Source organism: Tamandua tetradactyla, chromosome 8, assembly GCF_023851605.1.
Source record: "Tamandua tetradactyla isolate mTamTet1 chromosome 8, mTamTet1.pri, whole genome shotgun sequence".
Taxonomy (NCBI): domain Eukaryota; kingdom Metazoa; phylum Chordata; class Mammalia; order Pilosa; family Myrmecophagidae; genus Tamandua; species Tamandua tetradactyla.
Window position 1 is genome coordinate 52,159,193 of NC_135334.1, and position 22,018 is coordinate 52,181,210.

The 22,018-nt window shown below is 35.4% G+C and overlaps 1 long non-coding RNA gene across 2 annotated transcripts in view; it reads right to left on the reverse strand.

Moving 5' to 3' along the window:
- Positions 1-22,018, reverse strand: part of LOC143643392 (uncharacterized) — a 115,144-nt gene that overhangs the window by 75,671 nt on the left and 17,455 nt on the right. The window contains exon 4 of one of the 2 annotated variants that reach the window (XR_013156254.1): positions 17,481-17,564. The exons of the other annotated variant lie outside the window; for it this stretch is intronic. This is a non-coding gene — a long non-coding RNA (uncharacterized LOC143643392). Of the gene's footprint in view, positions 1-17,480; positions 17,565-22,018 lie in introns of those variants that run through there. 2 annotated transcript variants of the gene reach the window in all.

Here is a 22,018-nt window from a genome sequence, read left to right on the forward strand (position 1 = left end):
AAGACACAGAACCCAGAGTTGTGTGCCAGAGGAGCTGAATGAGGCACCCAGATGCTTAGAGAAGAAATCACTGGCATCAGAAGCTTGAAGCAACAGAACTGGGAACAAGGACCAGCAGAAGCCAGCTGCCTGACTTTCTAGCTGGCAGAGGTCTTCCAGACAGCATAAGCCTTTCTTGAATGAAAGTAGCCTCTTGTTGGTACTTTAATTTGGACAATTTCATGGGCTTAGAACTGCAAACTTGCAACTTAATACATTTCCTTTATAAAATGATTCCATTTCAGATATATTGCATTCCAGCAGGTTTAGCAAACCAAAACAGATTTTGCTTCCAGAGAAGTGGGCTGCTGCTACAGTTTGTAAATACCAAACAAGCTAGAATAGCTTTTTAAATAGATAAGGGGAAGACTCTGAAAGAGTTGTAAGGATCTTGATAGAGAAGGTTTAGAATGCTTTGAAGAGACTGTTGGTAGAAATGTGGACTCTAAAGATAAGGCTTTAGACAGAAATGATGAACATGTCATTGCAAACTGGAAAGAAGGCATTCTTTGTGTATGGAAGGTAGAATCTGAGAGTGATAAACTTGGATATTTAGCAGAAGAAATTCCCAAACTAAATGTGGAAAATTAAGTCTGATTTCTCCTTGCCGCTTATAGTAAAATGTGAAAGGAAAGAGAGAGTTGAGAAATGAACTCTTAGGACCAAATAAAACAAATTAATGGTCTGGAAAATTTTGGGCTTTGGGTCCCATGTGAGGATTTAACCAAACATTGAACCAGTTAGCCATTTCAGGAAAAGCCAGGATTGGAAAAGGAGTTATTGAGAAAGGATTTGTGGAAAGTCCTGTTGTCTGATGATTATGCTCCCTGCTTACTACATAGAAAACATACAAGAGCTTTGCGGGATCTGTATAAATGCAACCACTGCCAGTCTGGACTAAAAGGGGCAGACAAGGCACAGACTGAAGGAAAAATGACTTCAGAGGGAAAACCATGGCAGTTGAGGGCTGAAGCCAAGCAATCTCGGGCCAGGAGAGCAGACCCATCCATGCACTTGGATATGGTGAGTTTGCTCCAAAGGCAAGGGCAGGCCTTCTGCCTCAATTCTCAGGAAGAACTTTGCTGCCCTAGGCCTTGGAGAGGGTGGAGCACATTCCTTTGGGGTTTAGAGAGAGACTTGCTGCCAACATGTTGTACTGAAGGGGTTGAGCATGTGCCCCAGAAATGGCAGAGTCTGTGGGGGCTGTGCCAATGATTGGGGGGGTAGAGTCTAGAAGAAGGTGATCTTCTCAATGTTCCCCAATGTAGGAACCCTTGTCCCAGCATTTGGAGACAGTAGGATCACTGCACAGGTCCTTGGAAAGGGTGGGGTTGCTGCTTGCTAAAGCCCCAAGGATAAATGACTCTCAGCCTTTGAAATCCAAAGGAGTTTTCCCTGCAGGTTATCAGAACTGTTTGGGTCTAGTGACCCTGTTAACCTTTCAATTTCTCCCTATGGCGATGGAAAATGTATCCTATGACTGTCCTTCCTTGCTATATTGGCGGTAGATAACATGTTCTAAGTTTCATAGATCCATACCAAGAGGAGAACTTTTGCCTTAGGACAGACCATGCCTGTATCTTACTTTGATGAGACTTTGTACTGTTTTGGACTTTGCATTGCATTTGTATTGTTAACGAAATGGTTTAAGACTTTTTTGATGTTGTGATGGAATGAATGTATTTTGTATATGGAAGAACATGTCTCTTTTGAGGTCCAGAGGGTGGAATGTCCTGGTATGAAACTGTTATGTACCCCAGAACCTAACCCTGATCCAATCTTATGGGGACAGACCCATTACTCAGGGTTTAAACTTTGATTGGATTCTTTCCATGGAGATGTGACACACACAATTGTGGATGTGAACTTTTGATTAGATGGAGATGTAACTTTGCTCATTCAGGGGAGGTTTTGATTAGTTTACTAGAGTACCTTAAAAGGGGAAACATCTGGAGAAACCTCAAATGCAGATACTTGGAGAACAGTTGCTTCAGAGCTGACAGGGACATGGATGCTTGGAGATGCTTGGATGTTTGGAGATGCTTGGAGTGCTGACAGAGAGAGCAGATTCCTAGACACAGGAAGAGTCCCATAAACATTGCCATGTGCCTTTCCATGAGATGCTAAGCAAGCCAGAACCCAGAGTTGTGTCCCAGAGGAGCTGAGTGATGGCCCACAGATGCTTAGAGAGGAAATCACTGCCATCAGAGCTGGAAGCAATGGACATAGGGAAAAGGATCAGCAGACGCTAGCCATGTGACTTCCCAGCTGGCAGAGGTGTTCTGAGCAGCATTAGCCTTTCTTGAGTGAAGGTAACCTCATGTTGATACCTTAATTCGGACATTTTCATGAGCTTAGAACTGTAAACTTGCAATTTAATAAATTCCTTTTATAAAGCTGTTCTATTTCTGGTATATTGCATTCCAGCAGCTTTAGCAAACTGAAACAATATGCTACTACAATAAAAGGTTTAAAATATAACGTTTCATTGTATATACATACCTCAGTGCTTTGACTTTAAGAAATGTGAATTCCATCAATTCTACTTTAAATGTTCAACAATAATTCAATAAATAGATAGCACAGTGAACAAAGCAGTGGATATGGAGTTGATATACTGGTTTTGGAGCAAAATATTTGTCCTTATGTATGTGGTAACTGAGTACCACATATGTATGTGGTAACTGAGGCATTAAACCCTTCCAAGCCTTATCTCTAAAGTGAAAAGGTTCTGAATGGAAGAGAAAACTGAAATTTTCTCTTAAGTTCTATTAAATTCTATATCTAACTTCAATCCTACAAGCCTCGATTTAAGTCAAGTCTTTTTGTTAGCTTCTCAGAAATAAGATAGAACAGATTGTTTTTTAAATTATAACTTTAGGGGAAATATTTCTGAGGCCAGGATTCTGGGTTTGAAGAGGGAAATATTTTAGAGCATATAAGCTTTAATTAGTTTGGTCAATAAAAACATGTCTTTTTTTTAGTTTAAAACTGCTTTGTTAATTAATATTCAGCAGTGATTTAAAGTGTTTAAGAAGGGAAGGATAACTTTTTCAACTGTATTTCTTCAAAATCTTCCCCAGACCTCACTAGAAGTATATGTACTGTGGAAGAGAAAAAGGCTTGAAATATATGGAGCCAAGAGCTGGTCTGTGGGAAAATTTTCAATTATTCATAAATGTAAAAATTGAATTAGCAGATTCACTTCTTATCTACCCCTTATCAAAATGGAAGTTTTTTCTTTCAGGTAGGTAATATAAAAAATATTAATATACCATTACAAAGAGGATATTGATAAACAATGGGCAATAATGTTTTCAGTTGAAAGAGTACTATCAAGAAAATGTGAACTATCCTGAAATCTTAAATCTTGGGTATGAAAGAAATGGAATTTTTGTTTTTTACAAATTTGACAATAATTTTTAAAATGTTATTATTTATGATGAATTAAAAGCTGAACTAAAATATCAATAAAACAATTCAGGAAAAATTCTAGTTTGAATTATCCTTTACTTCTCTCCAAAATATGAAGTTTTTGTCATGTGGACTAATGATCAAATAATAAGCAGATAAAATGTGGGAAAAAAAGATAAAATGTAGGATTAAAAAGTTGTGTAAGGCAGTGAATTACAGAAAATATGTTACAGTTTTATATTTTGGAATTGTTGTATTTGTCAATCTTTAAAATATTTAATTTGTTATGACTTCTTTTCCCATCAACAATTATTCGTATTTCATACTTAATGTTATATTTATAAATTTGCATATATTTTTCTTAAAGATGTATTTCTCCTACACACACCCCGTTTTGTGTAAGGTTAAGGCTACACAAAGCTTGAAAGAAACGAGTGGAATTTTTTATGGGAGCACAAGATTTTCATTCTACAAATGAAGATTGTCATTATGAAGATTGCTATTTCTCCTGGTCCATCAAATGGGGGGATGGAATTCCTCCGTGATCCAGAAGACGTTAATTTCCCTCTCTGATCTTTTGTATCTTCATTGCTAGAACTGCATAATCGTCCCTCATCACCTCATAGGTTTGATGTCTGAACACTTTGAAAAATGAATTCAAAGTGTAAATTATCAAAGACATGTTAATTATTATTTTTATGAGGATTAACTTCAAATCTCTGGTTTAATTACTTTAGGACATTAGCAGAATGAAATAAGTGAAATGTTAAAACAATTCAATGTTCTTCATTTTAACGTGGCTTATTGTATCAGTCTTTGGAAGATAAGAGCCATGAACTGACTTTGCAGTACTGGATTTCTCCTCATTCTGCTACTTACTTTGTGTCATCACTGACATGAATTTGAGAGACAAGTAGGGTAGAGAATATATAGTGTAAAGTTACTGAGGAGAGGAGAGTATGAGGAAACGTATGAATTCTATGTCTTCTGACTTAGACCATCAATTTAGACTATTGACAAAGAAATTCTGTATATTCAGATAAAACGAATCTTTGTAAAGAGCCTACTAATGTACTTCCGTTGTAGAATTTGTGGCAACAAGTAACTACTTGAGCCTCAGAAGCAGAAGTTTCACCAATAACCAGTGATAAACTTAATCCAACAGAAGAAAATAAATGATGACTATTGCCCACATTAAATATATATTATTGACAAAGTCTGTGTGGTCTGGTTTGTAAAATAACATTTAGACAACTCTTTATTGTTCAAACTCTTTTAACTGCCCAGCCTCTCAGACATGCACCTGCAACTGCTTTATTGTTTGAAAACTGCCACACTTTTAAAAATCTTGGATTTGGGAAGGAAATTCATTTAATGACTCCAAACTTCTAGTATATAATTGTGCCTCATGGAACGCTAGTACCAGATAAAATGTTGATAGGTATCTCTTCTTTATAACGCTGACCATTTTATGGTTAAAAGAACAAAGTTCTGTCATGAAATTTTATTTATATTAATGCAAAAAGCCTTGTGCCATTCACCTAATCCCATTGTTTTGACTTTTGGAGTGACTTTATTTTCTTTCACTTTATCTGGAAATATAATTTATGTTCTAGTGGACATGTAGTCCCATCCACATCCATTTTGCCTCATCCCACTGTGCAGCAACCATACTCCATGGTTCTGGTTGACCAAAACTGGGTCCTGAAAATTCTAAGCCATTCATGACTGCCCATCTCCAATTTCTAGCTATCATCTGGCTCCTGGTTTCCTAGTTGGTTTTCTTCCAACTGTGCTCCCTGCTTCCAGTCTTTTGCATCTAAAATTCAACCCAAATGGTCGTATTATGTTACTTCTCTTTCTCTTCTGTGCTCAAAATGATACAATTGCTCTTTGAATAAAACTCAATATTTTGCATGGCTTTAAAAACCCCCTTTGTGATCCAGTATTTTCCTACTTCTTCAGACACATCTCAAAACATTCCTAAATTGGATCATTATACCCTGGCTACAGCAGATTCCTTTCCTTGCCACAGACAACTAAGCCTTTTTTTTTATTAATTAAAAAAAAGAAAAGAAATTAACACAACATTTAGAAATCATTCCATTCTACATATGCACTCAGTAATTCTCATCATTTCTTAGTACATTTGCATCGATTTAGGAAAAGAACTAGCAAAACAACAGAAAAAGATATAGAATGTTAATATAGAGAAGAAAATTAAAATAATAATAATAAAAAAAAAATATATATATATAGAAGGAAAAAGAAAAAAAAACAAAAACAAAAGATATAAACAAACAAAAAAAACTATAATTCAGGTGCAGCTTCATTCAGTGTTTTAACATAGTTACATTACAATTAGGTATTATTGTGCTGTCCATTTTTGAGTTTTTGTATCTAGTCCTGTTGCACTGTCTGTATCCCTTCAGCTCCAATTACCCATTATCTTACCCTGTTTCTAACTCCTGCTGGTCTTTGTTACCAATGATATATTCCAAGTTGATTCTCGAATGTTGGTTCACATCCGTGGGACCATACAGTATTTGTCCTTTAGTTTTTGGCTAGACTCTCTCAGCATAATGTTCTCTAGGTCCATCCATGTTATTACATGCTTCATAAGTTTATTCTGTCTTAAAGCTGCATAATATTCCATCATAGGTATACACCACAGTTTGTTCAGCCACTCGTCTGTTGATGGACATTTTGGCTGTTTCCATCTCTTTGCAATTGTAGATAATGCTGCTATAAACACTGGTGTGCAAATGTCCGTCTATGTCTTTGCCCTTAAGTCCTTTGAGTAGATACCTAGCAGTGGTATTGCTGGGTCGTTATCCATTCTGCCAGTCTATATCTTTTGATTGGGGAATTCAGTCCATTAACTTTTAGTGTTATTACTCTTTGGATAATATTTTCCTTACCAGTTTGGCTTTTGTATTATATATATCATATCTGATTTTCCTTCTTTCTACACTTTACTCCATACCTCTCTCTTCTGTATTTTCGTATCTGACTCTAGTGCTCCCTTTAGTATTTCTTGCAGAGCTGGTCTCTTGGTCACAAATTCTCTCAGTGACTTTTTGTCTATAAATGTTTTAATTTCTCCTTCATTTTTGAAGGACAATTTTGCTGGATATAGAAGTCTTGGTGGGCAGTTTTTCTCTTTTAGTAATTTAAATATATCATCCCACTGTCTTCTAGCTTCCATGGTTTCTGCTGAGAAATCTACACATAGTCTTATTGGGTTTCCCTTGTATGTGACAGATTGTTTTTCTCTTGCTGCTTTCAAGATCCTCTCTTTCTCTTTGACCTCTGACATTCTAACTAGTAAGTGTCTTGGAGAACGCCTATTTGGGTCTATTCTCTTTGGGGTGTGATGCACTTCTTGGATCTGTAATTTTAGGTCTTTCATAAGAGTTGGGAAATTTTCAGTGATAATTTCTTCCATTAGTTTTTCTCCTCCTTTTCCCTTCTTTTCTCCTTCTGGGATACCCACAACACGTATATTTGTGCGCTTCATATTGTCATTCAGTTCCCTGATCCCCTGCTCATATTTTTCCATTCTTTTCCCTATAGTTTCTGTTTCTTTTTGGAATTCAGATGTTCCATCCTCCAGTTCACTGATTGTAGCTTCTGTCTCTTTAAATCTACCATTGTAGGTATCCATTGTTTTTTCCATCTTTTCTACTTTGTCCTTCACTCCCATAAGTTCTGTGATTTGTTTTTTCAGATTTTCTATTTCTTCTTTTTGTTCAGCCCATGTCTTCTTCATGTCCTCCCTCAGTTTATTGATTTGGTTTTTGAAGAGGTTTTCCATTTCTGTTCGTATATTCAGCATTAGTTGTCTCAGCTCCTGTATCTCATTTGAACTATTGGTTTGTTCCTTTGACTGGGCCATATCTTCAATTTTCTGAGCATGATCTGTTATTTTCTGCTGGTGTCTGGGCATTTGATCAGATTTCCCTGGGTGTGGGACCCGGCTGGTTGAAAGGTTTTTCTGTGAAATCTCTGGGCTCTGTTTTTCTTTTCTTGCCCAGTAGATGGCGCTCGTGGCGCTCGTCTGTCTGCAGGTCCCACCAGTAAAAGATGCTGTGGCTCCTTTAACTTGCCAATCCGAATCTCGCAGTCGGCCTGGGAAACCGCGCGTGGAGGGGGGTCGCCAGCCACCGCAGCTTGGGGGAATGCCAGTCCAAATTGCCCAGCTGGCCCGAGACACCAAGCGTGGCGGGAGGGCCCCACTATCCAACGTTTCCAGTCAGACCGGGAAGCCACATGTGTGGAAGGGACCCCGGTCGCCTGCCGCCCCAGCCCGGGAAAGCGCGCGCCCCTCGGGTATCTCACCGCAGCAGATTCTCCCTGCCCGTTCAGCCGTTTCAGAATGGGGTACGCTGTCTTTTTGGTCTCTGTCGTGGCTCTGGGAGCTGTTTCGTATTGTTCCTGTTTATTTAGTTGCTGTTCTGGAGGAGGAACTAAGACCCGCGCGTCTTACTAAGCCGCCATCTTCTCCGGAAGTCCTAAGCCTTTTTTGTACATCCATTTGATATTCACCTGGAAATTTCTTCCCACAGCAGTTACATAGCCAACTCATTCCCAGTTTACAGATATCAAACAAAAGTAATTTCTTAAGAGTACTATCACATTCTATTATCACTAAAGTGCCCACTAAGGTACTCTTTTTTAACCAGTCTATTTCCTGATAGAAATGATCTTATGTTTTTCTTTGTTTTTTTTTTTTGTTAAATATCTTACTTGCTGGAATGTGAACTTCAGGGGAATAGGTATTACTTCCCTTTACATCACTCTGTTGTAATCAACATTTGAACAATGTTGCATATTATGGCTTCCCAACAAATGACTACTGAATAATGAATAAATGAAGGGATTAGCGTACAATATTTTGTCATTATCAGTTATTAATAATAAACAAAAAATGTCAATTGCTATTATGATATAAAGGACAATGGTGATAGAAGTGAACATTTTTAACAACATGCCACAAAATATAAAAACTATTTTCAGTAACATCATCAGAATGGGGTTTAGCATGAGATAGTGAATTAACCACCCATGCTATTAGACTTCAATGATTATTCTAGTTCATACTATGAGAGCATCCCTAGCCTTTACTGAATATACAGTTCATAAGATAATAGTACAAACTGTTTTGTGAAATCAAGTACATTACATTAAATTGCTCTCTCATTTATTTTTTCATTTTTATAAAATGAATACCATATATGAATGTCTTACTTTTCATAAAAATTATAAACTTCTGAAGCTTTTGAGATTATAAATAGCACATTACTATTTAGTGAACACTTACTGAATCAGTGCGTAATTATGTATTTCTTTTATAAATTAGGTATTTGTAATTTGTGGGGATCTGTCCTTATCTTTTCTTGCCAAAAGTCCTCTCCAGCGGAAAGGTAGTTTTCATTGCTGGATATTTCCCTGAATCCTCATTTCCTTCTTTTGGGTATATAACCAAAAATAAGGAAGAAAGGATAACTTAGAGTTATTCCTTTGAGAAGTATCTTTTGACTTAAACTAGGCATTGCAATAGACTGCAGCAGGGAACAAAAATAGATGCACTCCCTTTTGGGGCATCCACCTAGTTAGGAGATTTTACAAAAAGAGAAAAAACATAACTGTGGTGAACAGGTGTATTTATGTTTTGGAAGCAAAACTGAAACAGTTGTTGTTGAGCTGACAGTTGGGGGTGGGAGGGGTGGGAGTTTGGGTTTTAATCTAGTAACCATACAGGGAAACCAAATTGGGCCATAGGAAAAAGATTGACCTGGATGGGGGGAAAAGTGATTCTATATAGACTGAGTCTGGGCAACTTTAATGCTTCTCGGATTTACTATGAGAATTTTAATCAGCTTCAGGGTTTTAAAGCTATACTGAGGACAAGATCTGGGGAACATGCATTCCAAAGAGGTTTTCCAGAGTATCTAATTTAATCATTATAAAATTTTTCTGAATTTCTTTCTTTTCTCCAGAAACTTCCACTAAGACTTAAATTCCCTATCAAATGGCTCTGGTTGCAGGAGTGACGTTCTACTACATTTGGCATAAAGTTTAAATGGATTACATAGAGTTAATTCATGGTTGGCATAGTGGCTGATAGAAAATACTCAATAAATTTTTCCCTTGTTCCTTTGGCCTGACTTTGACTCTTACTTAACCAAGTATTGCTTTTTTTATGGGTAAAATGTTGCTAAGTCATGCCATAGTGCTCTCCTCCATTCTACCTTCCTTCTCCTGGCCTTCTCTCTCTGTCTACTGACATGATCCATCGACCAGCCTCATTTCCGCCCACCCTCCCTTCTGTCATTTATTAATCTCATACCATAGTTAGGCAATACCATGTTAAGGTGATATCTGGAGTTTCCCCTCAGATCCGATTTTTTGAATATTCCAAGATTTTCAGTGTTTTAGTTCAACTGACAAGGTCTAGTGCTTTCTCAGAAATCCTGTTATATTTCCTATAAATTATGTAGTTTACTACTATTTTCATATTAAAGCTAAGATGGTAAGTCTATAATTCCCAATGTTATGTTTCCTTCTCTTTTATAAATATTGACAAAATATGGATCTTGTTTCCTCCCTGATTTGGCATTTTATTAATGTGGGACTATTTCCTGTCTAGAAGATCTCAGGATTCCTTGCCCTTCTCACAATTGAATGTTTAGGACTGAATGTTAAAATATTCTACAAAAGACTCTATGATCTATATAGTGTCTGCCTAGATAAAAAAGACACAGTTCATTAAGCTTTCACATTATACTAGGCAGTAGGCTGAAAACATTACCTATAGTTATTTCATTATCTTTATAGCAACCCTGTGACATAGACCAATATACTATTTTAAAGATGAAAGAAATAGGCTTAGACAGATAAAATATTCTTCCTAAAGCTCACACAGTTTGTAACTAATTAAGCAGGGGCTCAAACTTAGGTTTTTTCCAGGAACAATGCACTTTCTATTATAACAGAGCAACCTAATGTTAATATTGAATATGTGCAACATGCTAACTATATGCCAGGCAGAATTCTTAGTACTTTAGCTATATCAACTATTGTAACTTAATCTTCAGAAAAATGTATCAAATGGGTACTATTATTATTGCATTTTACAGATGATGAAATGGAGGCATAAGAAGATTAAGGTAATATTGAATTATCAGTTAATTAATTCCCTATTCTTTCCTTACATTTTGTAAAAATAGATGTTCCTTACTTACTTATATTTAAATATATTTAACTTAACTTAGTAGTTTGAAGTTGTCATTCCCTCCAAAGTAAGTTGTGAGATCTTAATTTATCCCTAATATTGTGCTAGTTCTGAATGGAAGATGAAACAGAAATATGATTTACATCACTATCTTCATGAAACGACTCCTCATACTACTGCCTTTAAAGGAGACCATGTTAAAAACATTTCACTGATACAGAACAAAAACAAAAACAAAAAAAACCCAACTATTTTTGGATCAAGGACCTAAAAATTAGGGCTTAAGCCATAAAACTCTGAAAAAAACATAGGGTGAAACCTTTATAACCTTGGATTTGGCAGTAAATTCTTATATATCATGCCAAAAGCTTGAGCAACAAAATAAACAAAAAATAGAAAAAAAATGGACTTCATAAATATTAGGAACTTTTATGCCTAGATTTGAAGCAAAAGGTTTGTCCTTATATAAGTGGTTATTGGGTAAGCCATTCAACTTTCCAAGCCTCATTTTCCTTATCTCTAAAATGAAAGATTTTGCAGAAATAGATGTTGCTTCCTTACTTATATTTAAGTAAATTTAAATTAACTAGTAGATGGATATTGTCATTCCCTCCAAAAAAGGTATTGAGAGCCTAATTTATACCTAATATTCTGCTATATCCCAAAAGGAAATGAAAAGGAAATACAATTTATATCTCTACCTTCATAAAGTAACCTCTTATTCTCTTCCAGTTTTGACCTGTAGAGAAAACTTGAAAATTTCTCCAAAGTTCTATTAAATGTCCTGCACTTAAATCCTATAAGCTTCAATTTAGATCTAGTCTTATTAGTTTCTCAGAAGATAAGACAGATATTTTTCTTAATAATTGTACATAATTCTGAGGACAGGATGCTGGCTTTGGGGAGAAAAATAATTTACAGCATATAAGCTTTTATCCGTTTTGCCAATAAAATATGTCTTTCTGTGTGTGGAAGACAGCTTTGTTAGTTGGTGGTGATTTCAAGTGTTTACCAAGGCAAGGATAGCTTTATCATCTGCATCTCTCTAAAACCTTCCCTAAACAGCCAGAAATTATAGCAAAAACAGAGTATTGCTCTGTACTTTCTAGGTATAGAAACAACTTTGTTATATCACTAATGATTTTTAAAATTAGATAATATACAGAAAATCTAGATTAAGAGCTGAAATTGCATGTACAAGCATTTTTTTCTTAAAATGAGTAAAAGCTGTCACTGCACCAAATGAATATGCTCAACATGACCCAGTCCAAATTTGACTTCAACTTATTTGTTAGGATATTTGCTACAGGTGTTGCCTGTTTATTTGAAATTTGACATCATCAGTTTATTGTAATCAATTGATATCCACTTTACTGCCTCTGACATTGTAGGACAGTATTTTTTTTTTTTTACATATTCTGTATGGTGAGGTCACATTTCATTATTTTTCCATGTGAGAATCCTGTTATTGCAGCACTATTTCCTGAGTTTTTGTATGTTTCTGTGTTTGTTTGTTTTTGCTTGCTTGTTTGTTTTTTGGGAAGTGCACAGACCAGGAATCAAACCCAGGTCTCCCACATGGCAGGCGATAATTCCACCACTGAACTACAATTGCACCCCCTAGGATAGCAATGTTTTGGTTGTTGTTTTTCACATGGGCAGGCACCAAGAAACAAACCTGTAGGATAGCAATTTTAATACTAGCTAAAAATAGCATTTGAAATTACAATTGCTTAGAAAGTATAAGCATCATTTAAAAAGAAATCTGGGTACAAAACAAAAAAAAATCAATAAGGATAAAGAAATACACATGAAATATAAACAGAGACAATTGAAACTATACTTCATTTGAATAACATGATTATTTGGAAGTAAAGAAAAAAGCAAGTAAATAACATTCAAGCACAGTATTTTAACTACATAGTTTTATGCTAGATGCAAGAGAATTATAAAAAATATTTAACTCTGATTAGTAAGCTTGTTTTTCTCAATATTATGGATTAAAATATTGGAAACATTTATATATATTCTAGGTTTGAGTAAATAGGTAAATACATAGTGGATAAAGGAGTCAGATAATACAACTGTAGAAGGGAGTGACAAATTTGGAGTGGAAAATTAGAAGTACTGTAATACTGGATTGAAATAGGTGGTATCAAGATGAATTCATGGCTTTCAATATAAATAGGCATAAAAATATACATATAACACATTATTTATAAATATATATTATATGGCATACATACATATTTTATTTTCCATTGTTTATCCTTGCATGTATCAATTATTGTGAAAATTGACAAATTGCAATATTCTAATTTCATCATTCCTTCTACACTTATTAGCTATCATTTGACTTTATAAGGGAAGAAATAGATTCTTATAGATACATTTCTTGTAGATAGACTTTGTAGTCTGTTTCTGACTAATGTAAAGGTCTAGAATTAATGACAGTCTAGTAGCAATGAGCACACTCAATGCCTTAATCTTGTTTTCTATAAACCATTCTCTACTAAATGGATACAGTGGTGAGGTAGAGAAATGCAGATGAACCTCTAGTGTCTCACTCTATTATAAAGAAAAAAAGTGCTCAAAGAATGTGGAGAAATTGTACAAAAGAACACAGGAGCCAGATGGAAGGGGTTCTCATTGGTTACATCAAAGATTATTTTAATATACACATAAATAATAATGTCAATATTATAATATGATTGACATTGAATAAAACAAGATTTTATGAACATTTTGATATATATATGTAATTGGAAAAATTAATAAATGGGGAACACTCATTTGAAATAGTCAAATGACAACTAGCCAACTAATGTAGAAGGAAAGATAGAATTATAAAATCACAATTTGTCAACCTTTATAATAATAATAATAGATTCAGGCAAAGATCATGGTAGATGTTAAAATTAGGGCATCGTAAATAGGATATTTACATTATTTCAAGTGATATTGAAAGTGTATCTCAAAAATAACTTTTAATGGAAATATCTGGTACATAGCTTCTTTATGTAGTGATAAAAGTTAACATCTATTAATGGAAAAATCAGATTATCTGTCTTCTGATACGATGAACTGAGAGAAATAGAACATCACTTCTGTGGTTGGTACTTACACAGAAATGCATAATCTGAATATAGTCATGAAGAAACACTGCACAAATCAGAACCAAGGGACATTCTGCAAAACAAGTGGCCTATACTCTTTAAAAATGGCAAGATCTGCCATTATCGGACAAAAGGAACCAGAGCTCCTTAGAGAAATGTCTGATTCTAACACGATGTAGAGGAACATACAAGATGAACCTGGAGCTTTTTATAGGTCCAGAAAGTAGGAAAATGCAAAATAAATAAATAAATAAATAAAGTCCCACAATGATAAGAGTATGTCAGAGGAACACAGAGGTCAACTGAAAGAGCTCCTAATAGACTAGGGTGGAGAAATTTGAGCTACAGATTAAATAATGAGGCATTAGAGTATAAAAAGTATAAAATAAGTAACCATGAATCCCTATATCATATAAAGACATGACATAAATAAATGATTAGCTAAATAAGTAATGGGGAGCTCAGACAAATCTCTCTAACCAAAGAATTCCCCAAAATGTAGATACTCTGCCCTCAAGGATGTGGGACATAACTCTCCACCCCTTCCTATGCAGTGACCTCTTTTCAAAGAGCTCAGTATGAAGAGAGGGGGAAAGAAGAGTAACCTTAAAATTGAGAGACCTGGCAAACAATACCTCAGCCAGGAGACCAAGGCTAATAACAATAGTGATGTCATATTGTCAGTTTGTACCCTTAATATGATGTCACGGTAATGGGACTTTGTGTTCTTCCTCCAAACAACCTACAACACTAGTCCCACTAGGAGAAAAACATTGAACAAACTTAAGTCAAAGGACAGTCTCGAAAATACAAGACCAACATTCTTCAAAACTATTAAGGCCATAAAAAAATATGGAAAATCTGAGAAACTGTCACAGTGTAGAAACTGTCTGAGGTCTTGGGACAGAAAAAAGAATGTTAGGTGAGAAAATCTGAATAAAGTCTGGACTTAGTTATTAATGCTATATCAGTATTGGTTCATTAGCTGTTTGATATGTATCAAACTACAGTAAGATCATAAGGGAAACTGGGTTCAGGTTATATGAGAAATCTCTGCACTCTCTTTGCAATTTCTATAAATCTAAAACTAAACTAAAAAGTTTATTTTAAAAAGGCAACAAAACATGTCAAGGGCATGGAAGACAAAGAAAGAATGAAGAAACTTTTGGATTGAAGGAGACATGCAAAGTTTGATTCTGGATTTGATTCAGAGTTAGAATTTTGCGTGTGCTTTTTGTCGCAATAAATGCCATTATTGTGACTTTTGGAAACTGAATAATTTATGCAAAGTTATTGATTTTCTTGGGGCTACTATAGGATCTAAGGCTAGGTAAAAGTCTAAGCTAGGTGAAGTAACGTCTGACGGGATTCCAGAAAAAGTTTCCACTTGGAAATTCCTCATCTGTACTGTAATGTAACCAAAGCACTAATCACCTTAATATGTATTATAATTGACTATTTTAAAATCAATCCTTGATTGTTTTTCTTTTAAAACATGTGCCAGCCTATCTATGAAGTTCAGATTTTAGAGAACAGAAATTTTACAATTTCATTGGATTATTGGAGAATTTCCTAAACTGTGAGCACACTCATCTTTATGAAGCTTTCTTGTGTCTGCAGGATTTTCATTGGGAAGCAGGGTGAGGGGAGCTGCCTTCATCATGCCAACAGGTAGCAGTCACCTACCCACCCACATGGAGCTATGTTTATGAGTTGAGGAGTAAACTTTAGCATGGGTAGCTTCACTGAAAAACAATATATATTTCTTTTCTGAACATCCAGGATATGTAGGAAAAGAGAAAAAGATTATATGTTAATGCCCCATGCAAAGTAGCTAGCTCAGAAGTAGACCATTTCAGAAAATACTGCATTTTATCAGCTCATTAAATAAATTCCTGCCTCTGTATTGTTTCCTATCAGAATAATTCTTGGAACTCTGTATGAAAGAAAGGGTGAGTGTCCCTAGAGAAAACAAAATTGAAAAGAATAGGTTTTCTGCAAGGAAGTAGATTAGACATACTAGTTTCTTGCATCATGAGTATTCAGAGCTATTTGAAATGTTGGACAATATTACCCACTAAATATATTTATAAAAATCTAAGAGTTCTTTCATTCCATTTCTAATCTTGATAATTGGTACTTGAAGGGTTGCCCTAAGCAATACATAAGTGTTGCTTTGATGGAATCAATGCAATTAATTATTCTAGTCTCACCCAGAGAGAGAGGTGTAATTATTTGACTGAACAGAGAATACTTGAAGTTATCAATCTCTAAAAGAAATAAAAGGAAATGCATTTTTCAGGTAAGCCCTAGACTGTACTCACTCTAGTACTTTACATATTTATGCCTCTCAGCAGGTACTCTCAGAAATCCATTATAAAAGATATATTTTCTGTTTATCTAGTAATACCTTGTGTATCAAAATGATTCCTTTTCAGAGGACTCGATATAGGGAATATTTTTTTTTTTTTTTTTTTTTTTTTTTTAAAGAGAGAGGGAGGAAGGGAAGGAAAGACAGAGAGAAGGAAGGAAGGATAGAAGGAAGGAAAGGAAACATCTTTTAAACATTTTCTTTTCTTGTTTTATTGTATTTTGTTTGTTTGTTTGTTTTTTACATGGGCTGGGGCCGGGAATCGAACCGAGGTCCTCCGGCATGGCAGGCAAGCACTTTGCCCGCTGAGCCACCGCGGCCCGCCCCGCGATATAGGGAATATTTTTAAGAGTGGAAAAATGAACTTTTTAATTTATGTGTTTTATATTCATACAAGATTAAAAGCTGTATAGCAAGAATTTTAGGATAAATTTGATGAAAATTAAGTAAAGGTAACCTCAACTTTATGTAACCTTAGGAAATTTTCAGAGGTCAAGCTTTTTAAGAGGTTCTTGGTTCCCTTATCCCCAGTTGCTACAAAAACAGAACATTAAATGCTGTTTCGCAGATGTTGAAAAAGAAGCATGCATGGTGAGCATCACACTGCTGCCTCTGAGCAATGAATATAGACAGTATCAGGCAGAATACAGTGAAAGTAAATAAACCACACTAAAGAAATCTATTAATAAATTTCAGAGTAAACCATGAGCAAGAGTCTAAAGATAATGGGTAATTTGAAACTGGTTTGTAATGAGTCTTGGGCAAAAAGCTGTCAGTTGAGTGCAACCTATATTCAAATTGCGGTTAATATGAAGAACAGGAGATATCAAAGTGGATCTACATTAATAATGATAGCCAAAACTATAATTTCACCACACAGATTGAGCATATATCAGAAACCATTGTGCGCCTTTGCTTCATATACTACTCCTCAACTTAACTGATTCAGAATAGTAAAAGTGGCACTTATCACCCCTACATTCACCTCCTTTTTAACTGGAAAAACAAAACATTGTTTCTGAGACTTTTTTAGGTCTATGATTCTATATATAAAAGAAATGAATCAATTAGATTCAAACATGAAATTTGAAAGGCAGAAGTGAGGCCAGGGGGAGGCCAGCTCTCTGTTGCTGTCTCTGTTGGCAAGCAGGGTCATAGACACAGATGTCTAGAGAACATATCTGGACTCAGGTTCACATCCCTAGTTTCATGGGTATGAAAAACATGTGTTGGTTACACACAGCAATACCTGCAGCCTCCTGATCTCTGATGACAGCTCCAGCAGAGTTCCTTGAACACAATAGGGCACAGATACCACTAACCTCTGTTCCACAAGTTTATCCAGTGATCTGGCAGGCTCTTGATTCCCTGATCCTTCTAGTGATACCTAGAATAGTACAATTCCTGACTAACAGATTGCCATATACATTTTTCATATAGGATTCTATGTAACATTCTCTTTGCAAAATGAGAAACAGAAATACCTATAAAAATCCTTCTATTGTTTTTATAAAGTCCTCAGTTTAAGGAAATCTTCCAGGTATTGAAATTTGTACCCTTGTGGGGAGATGTAGCCTGATTACTGCTGTGGGATCCAGAGTGGGAAAGAGAGATAAATGGTTACCTTGCACTGCACATTGTGTTAATCACATTTAATGTAAGATATGCATACTGCTAAGTTTCCTGGCTTTGTAAATAGAACCAAAGAGAGTGGCATCTATCAAGTGTCAAAACAATATTTACACTAGATGCGAACATTAATTGACTCATCATTACTAGCACATTTGGTGTCTTTGCATAAGAAAAGGGGATCCTCTTAGGACAAAATAAAATTGAAATAGGTGAAATAAAGGTGTAGGAATAATAAAATTAGATCCCTCTTACTCCTGATTGAAAAAATCCATTCAAGAATTCAAACCACATTTTAACAGCTTGCCTGGGTGCCCTTTTATAGGATATAGCATACACAGTTGTTCATAATGGCCCTATTTAAATACCTGGCACAGAGTTTGGGTTATATTAGGTATTTAAAATGATTATTGAATTAATTAAATCTTGAAGAATCCAGCAAAAGAAGTATAGGAAAAGGACAGAAAGATGAGTAGAGTATGAGAGGAAGGGTACTGCTGCAGGATGAATTCATTATGTGCTAATATTAGGAGACAATTCTCCATGGGCTGCTCAGGTATCCACACATCTTGTAACAGCTTTTTTTTCCCAGACTGTCTTTTCAAGAATGTTGCCAGCATTGGAAGATAAAGCTAATGTCTCCCTCTGTAGTGGGGGTCATACTTCTTTTTTGCTATCCAGGGTAGTAAATACAATGGCTCCCTTTAGGACAAATGTTGGGTAGGTTTACTTGAAGCTACTTGAAAAGATCAGGGTTTCTTAAATTTAGAATTCCTTAGTTGTGATGAAATCCACTGAATATGCAGCATCCACCTTGGCCATCATATGTCACCTCATGTCCTGGAGAGGCAAGAGAACCAATGCAAATATGAAGCTCATGCTGCTTGCTGTGCCGTGAGTAATGAAGTTATTTATTTCTGATCCATAAACTAGCATCTTAAAAACTGTGGCATTCTAACTTGTTGCAAGTAGCGTAAATTAACATACCCTTCATGGATCTTGTAAACAAGCTGGAGAGTGTTGTGTCATCTCTATATCTATTATATCAGCTTGTCTTTACAAGCATAAGAAGTCGAAATTATTCCTATTTTAAACATGATGAAATAAAGGCCTTGAAGAAGTAAAGTAACAAGCCTAAGACCATAAGCTATTAATCTATTAAGTGCTGGATTTCAACATTCCTCTTTCCCCATGTTTCTTCATAGTAGTTTAGCAAATGTTTGAGTCAAAGAATGTACAAAAAATAGAAAGTTAAACTACACTTAGAAATTTTAGTAATAATTTTCAGTCTCTTGTTTCTTTTTTATCTTACAGAAACACAGTTCAGTATATTCAATAGACTAATCTTATCCCTTATGTAGATGTAGTGATCTTTTTTTGCATAGGCCCTCTTTCCAGTACTCTGCCCTCCAAATTCCAGCCATCTCAACATCCTCAAACTGCAATCTGCATCTTGTCAACTCAGCAAGATCACTGTGCTCTTGTTTTGTTTCCATTCCCTGCATCACATTATAGAAAGTGAAAAATTGTATAAAATAGGATATTAGCAGGGTCTATTCCTTTCTTTCTCTTAGGAATCACAGTCCTTGATGACTGTTGTCAATCTGTGCAAACAATTTTTCCGTATATTTTATCCAATTTTCTAGGGTGTTTTTTTGTTCTTGGTGGTATTATTTTCTTGTTTTTGTTTTTCACAGCAGGGTGACAAATCAATTATCGGTAGCTATCATATTATGGAAAGTTGAACAGCATATCTTTAATGATCGACCTTTTGATAAAGTACTGCAACTCCAGTCCATTATGCTAAATATAGTGTTCTGTTATTTATGGATTCTGTTTTACGGTACCATTGCATCAGTGGGAATTTAGTATCTATTATAGCTGGAGCAGCTACTGACTTCCACTTTCTATTGTAAGCCATTTGTCTATTCAGGGAAATGGACAACTTAGTCTCCAGGGGTTTATATTTCAAGCTAAAATAATTGTTAGTTTGAAATGTTAGCTGTAGATCTTCTCTGAAATCTGAAATGTGCAAAAGTAGCTGAATAAAACATATCCTGAATCTCCCATGCTCCACCAGAGTGTAAGTAAAGATAACGCTATATTAATCTTAATAGTTTCATGTCCCCAACAACTCAATTAAGAAACCTTGTTCCTTGAAGATTGACCTTCCTTCCAGCACCTCTGAAACTTGTGTTTTACACAGATGTTCAATTTGTTTTTGGTCACTGTTCTTCTACAGCCTTATTTTTGATCAAACTGAAGCTCAGTGTCTCCATTGGTACATATCTCTGCTGTTTCACTTCTGAGAATAAGGTTATAACTATGGTCTTACTCCTAGAGAGAAATTTGGGTTGAGTGGTCATTCACTTACAATTTTGGTTACCTGGGCCACAGAAGTGTGAGTCCTCTTTTCTCTGAGTTGAATTGCATTGCTCCTGCTCTAGCTTTGGTCAGCACTGCTGCCTTAGAACAGTTAAAGTTAGAACTTTGTTTTTGTTGTGCTACTCTCTTATTTCCCAGAGAGCTAGAACTCCACTCTAGCCACCTCTATTTAACACAAAATTTCATATGATTTGATGCTTGTTCAAGTATAATTAGATTTTCCCAAGCCCTCTGCTTTAGCTAAACATGGTTTGCAGCAAGTATTCTTTTGTCTTTCTTCGTTATACTTGGGTAGCAAGTGTCCCACAGAAGAATTGTTCAGTCCCAACCTGATACAGAATTTAGGATGCGCCTCTTTCAATCCATATTATTCTGTTTTCTATCCAAGGCATATATAGGCTGCCAGGTTGGTAAACTGAGCTGGAATCTGAGGTCATCCACTCTGCTGTTTCCAAAACAAATATGATCCCAATCGTCATGCCCATTCTTAAATTATTCTGACATTTCACTGGGCATTGTTACCCATCTTTACAGTCTTTGTTTTGTAGGGTTTCTAACCTCCAGCATGCTGGTTTGTGCATGAACCATAGGTGTTGAAAAGTTGAAACCTTCTTCTGTCACTGACCTCAGAGAATCCACTGCCATCACCAAATATCAAACATTTTCTAACTCTAAACAAAAGGTTCTATTTGAGTTTTTGTTCCAGACTAATGGGATAATCTATCACATAAATATAGTAACAGCCAATTCCTAAATTCTTGAAAGGCTTTTCGGAGCTGTTTGAAAACAAAAACAAGCTTTTTTCTGATAGTATATGGTTGTGTCCTTCAGCAGGGAACAACCTGCAAAATGAAGCTTTAATTTATTGCTACAGTATTCTGTGAATACTAATGGAAATAAAGAGTAGTTTCAGAAGGCAACATCCCACTTTCTGTTATAAAAAAAAAAAAAACTGCTGGATTTTGACTCATGCATACATAACACTGGACAGTAAGGAGCATGCTTGGTCTTTGCATCACTAATAATTAGCACAGATTGTCCAAGATGTGCAGCTGCCTGGGCTGCTGGACTGGATTCTACCCAAGTACCACAGCTTTTTAAATCATGCTCGCCAACTCAGTGGCCCTTTTCTCAGTCAATTATATCAGTGCTTTTAGGTTCTTCTGGCAAATGTTATATTTTCCCTTCACTGCAAGCACAAATTTTTTTATAGTTGAAATTGATGGAAATGTGTTCACTATATTTAAGATATGATTTTTTCCTAATTCATTATCTTGATCTACTTCCTTCCCAGTCCTATTTTGAAACATCAGGAAAGTATTTTTAAGCACAGACTGGGAAACCACCTGTCAATATATACTGCAAAAAAATAAAATGCACTTACAAGAAAATCTCAGATCTTAGATAGCAGGATTCAATAAAAGTAATATCTTTTCTCTTAGTAAATAAATTTAAATTATAATTTTTCTCATTTGAAATGCTTTAAAAATTGATTTCACGCTGCTAACAATTTTACACATAATGTTCTACATCAAATGTGAACTGGTTCAATTATTTTAAGCTGAATTGTCACATTAAATTTGGAATGCTTCCTAATAGTTTTTTTCATCAAATGATTTTAGAATTTATATATCTACTTATCTATCATTTACTCTGTCTTCAACTTCTCTGTATTTATTTTCCATCATAATTTTCCTAATAATGCAAAATTGGAAGCTAGAACAGCCAGTAGGGTATATTCTTGATATTTTTACAATTAATAAATAATACATGTGTATTAACCATGAATATGATAGTATACTGACTGTGGTATATTGCTTGTCTGTC